The following is a 3,643-nucleotide window of genomic DNA, read 5'->3' as shown; positions in this document are numbered from 1 at the left end:
TCTCATCTCCCCCGGTAGCCGCATCCCACAACAAGTTCCCCGCCTTATCCCAAGTTTCCTTCTGAAAAGCAGTGGCCGAGTCAGGGGGAATTCCCTTTTGTTTTAGCCATGCAAGCAACAGGCGGAGGGTATAGTCGTCATACTTAATTCCGTGCTTTTCTAACAGCTTCTTAATAATACGCAATATGGACTCCTCCTCCTTTGTTAGTTGCGATCCCATTTTAAGTTCCCAGCTGCTCACCTCTGCTCCGACGAGGCGATGGTTCAGAATTCCGGCTCCAGCTCTCCCCGAGACCGCTCCGTCTCCCGCTGGCTGCTGCTCGTTCAGCTGGGTTCCCCACCGGCGCTCAGCTCCAGCCTTCGTGCCCCAGGTTGGGCGCCATTTGTGTGTGTGGGGGTGTTAACGGCGCGGACTCCGGCAGGCAGCGACCGAAGACCTTTATTGCTCTTTGTCAGCGTTCTTTACAGCAGGCAGAGGTGTCCACGCGCCATCTGCAGCTCGCAGATAGGTTCTAGCCTTGTGTTCACGCGCGTCTATGCTCTGGCGGATTGGCCCCTTCTTCCCGACCGCGCGGCGTGCCTTCGTCGCCTTTATCTTGTTTTCTCCTTCCTCCGTTATCTTCTGCTTACGCGCCTTCTCGTGCCTGCTGGTACCGCGCTTGCTCCTCAAAATCAAACTCAGTAATGTCCGTCGTTAAAGTTTCCATCCCCACAATCTCCCCCTTTTTGTTTTACTAGAAACACTGCGGAAACGGCTCGCTCAATCATTTTTCGCAGACCCTGTAATAAACACGGCACGCAAACCAGGATGCAAAGGAATATTACCAAGCATAGCCCTCCTAGCTTGGCTAGTCCCTTCAACCAGCCGCTTAGACCCCATTTCCCGAATAATTTATCCAACCAGTCCCAGGGGTTTTCCGCTCTTAGTTTCTGTACTCCTTCCTTCAGCATCTGAATGCTGCGGTGAATTGATTCCGAATGGTCAGATAGGTTCATACAGCACGTTCCCCCCCAACTCTTCACACCCGTGTCCCTGCGCTAAAAGCAGAAAAAATCTATCGCTGCTCTATTCTGCAAAGTAGCATGTCGTATAGAATCCACATCCATTAGTAATCCCGTTAGTGCTTCAGAGGTTGCATTTGATTGTTTCGCTAGCCAACATCCTAATTTATTTAATGTGCTTAAACCTTTTGCCGCCGCGACACCCGGGGCCAAAATCGCAACCGCAGCTATAAGCGTCCGGGTTCCATAGGTCGACAGCGTCATCACATTGTGAATTATAGGCGTGTGCCCCGCGCCTACTGCGCGTCTCGGGGGTGCCCCTTCTGTGGTCTAGGATCGTAGATGCGTTTGGCGTTAGTAGAGTTAATCTTCCCAACGAACACGGCCCACCCTTAATACGAGAGGGAATGCCAGGCCAGGCCTGGTCTCCGCATATTAAAAAGACCCCCCCTGGGTAACCTTACAGGCGCATTGGATGATTTCATAGAATCATAGAATCATAGAATCATTGAGGTTGGAAAAGACCTCTAAGATCATCGAGTCCAACCGTCGACCCAACACCACCATGCCCACTAAACCATGTCCCTAAGCGCCTCATCTACTCGTCTTTTAAATACCTCCAGGGATTTGGATATATTGCCGCTTGTCTGGTTACGCCGCAGTGATTCGTTCTTACACATTCCCAGGGTAGCGTTGACTGACCAGGCGCGGGAAACATTGGCCCCCGAATAATTGAAATACAAACACCAATCCATTTTTGTGGACCCTAATAGCTCGAGTTCCTGAGGCTCTATTGGCAAGTGATTAAGACGCGGGAGGCGCCCATCCCAATTGTCAGTGGCGTGTCGTCCCCCCCCCGCAAACCTCCAAGTGATTAAGATGTGGTAGGCATCCATCCCAATTGTCAGTGGCGTGTCGTCCCCCCCCCGCAAGCCTCCTTGAAAGGACTAATCAGGCCCAAGTCCCAATTATCTAAAGGAAGCCCCACTGGGCAGGTGGAGCAGGGGTTGCCGGGGGGGAGGATATCGAGAGGCAGATGGAATCTTGTCCTGTCTGACTGGCCAGAGTCACCCAAACATTTTCCTTCGGCTGTGAGGGTGCCCGCAACGCAGCGACCGCAATGGCCCCCGTGGCTTACGTCTCCCTGCTGCTCCTTTTCCACCCAAATCGCTTGTCACGCTGTCGTTTAGTACTTCCCCAACCTATTTCCCGCACCGTCCACAGCTGGGGGACACGATGTGATCTCCCACACGCCAGCTGTAGAATCTGTGGTTCGGCGCTCCCGGTGGTGTTCCCTTTACGCTTTGTGCACCTTCCCGCCCGGAATTGAGAGTGACGATACCGGTTTCTTTCGCAACTACTGCATCTGCACAAAGTCCATGCGTGACGTGTTGACCCGGGACACTGGAGGCGGGGGATCCCCGTCGCGTCTCGATTATTCAGTTGACTGCTCTCCACCGCCTGGTGCTCCCAGTCCACGGCCAATGGCAACCCACCTGGTCCCCCACATACCCTGGCGCGGCCTGGCCCACTGGGTGGCTCCCCGAATATGGGACAAGATAATTTGCCTAATTCCCGATAGTCTACTTGAAACCATCGATGCGTCTGCGGGCTCCTTGGGCTCCTTGTCCAGATACGGTCGAACGCAGCGGGCGGGTATCCATCGGGGTCCGCGATCTGTCCGTCCTGATCCATCGGTGAATGAGGTGGGTCCTTCAACAGGTACCTCTCCACTCAACGATCTGGGAATTATACTAATTTCCTTGTGAAAGGAGAAGAGTTTGTGGGATGGATAGTGGACTAGAATTTGTCCCTTAAAGTTTTCCAGCGCTATCTGTAGCTCGGGGCTATTAGCCTCACGCCAATTAAGGTGGGCCTTGGTCAGCGGAAGATAAATGGTGTCGAGCTCTGTTCCTGTCAATTCCAAACATCGTGCAACGTCCTTTTCGTACAATCATTGAAAACATTTCTATCTGCGTCACTATCATTTTGGTGCTTGATGCGGCGGGAATACCCACTCAATGATGGCTAAAGGGTCCTGGGTACCCTCGCTGTCCCATTGGCCTAAGAGGCCCACTGCTTGTCGGGACTGATTTAGGACATACCAGTTAACTCCCAATCCTTCAATCACTCGCTGTGCCTGCCTTTCGGTGAGCGCCTGTGAGCGCCTGGCGGAAAAGGACCTGGGGGTGCTGGTCGACAGCCGGCTGACCATGAGCCGGCAGTGTGCCCAGGCGGCCAAGAAGGCCGATGGCATCCTGGCCTGTATCAGAAATAGTGTGGCCAGCAGGAGTAGGGAAGTGATCGTGCCCCTGTACTCGGCACTGGTGAGGCCGCACCTCGAACACTGTGTTCAGTTTTGGGCCCCTCACTACAAGAAGGACGTTGAGGTGCTGGAGCGTGTCCAGAGAAGGGCAACGAGGCTGGTGAGGGGTCTGGAGAACAAGTCTGATGAGGAGCGGCTGAGGGAACTGGGACTGTTCAGCCTGGAGAAAAGGAGGCTGAGGGGAGACCTCATCGCTCTCTACAACTACCGGAAAGGAGGTTGTAGCGAGGTGGGGGTCGGTCTCTTCTCCCAAGTAACAAGCGATAGGACGAGAGGAAATGGCCTCAAGTTGCGCCAGGGGAGGTTTAGATTGGA

The 3,643-nt window shown here is 53.9% G+C and overlaps 1 protein-coding gene across 1 annotated transcript in view; it reads left to right on the top strand.

Annotated features, from left to right (window-relative positions):
• The first annotated feature begins 1,814 nt into the window (after positions 1 to 1,814).
• MRPS26 (mitochondrial ribosomal protein S26) overlaps positions 1,815 to 3,643 on the top strand; it is an 11,016-nt gene continuing 9,187 nt past the window's right edge. The window contains exon 1 of the mRNA XM_009290686.1: positions 1,815 to 1,824. The gene's annotated coding sequence lies outside the window, so the exon portion shown is untranslated. The remainder of the gene's footprint in view (positions 1,825 to 3,643) is intronic.

This window comes from Aptenodytes forsteri, unplaced genomic scaffold (assembly GCF_000699145.1).
Source record: "Aptenodytes forsteri isolate BGI_AS27 unplaced genomic scaffold, ASM69914v1 Scaffold236, whole genome shotgun sequence".
In the NCBI taxonomy this organism is placed as follows: Eukaryota; Metazoa; Chordata; class Aves; order Sphenisciformes; family Spheniscidae; genus Aptenodytes; species Aptenodytes forsteri.
Note: the sequence above shows the minus strand (reverse complement) of the source record. Positions and strands in the feature narration are given on the sequence as shown.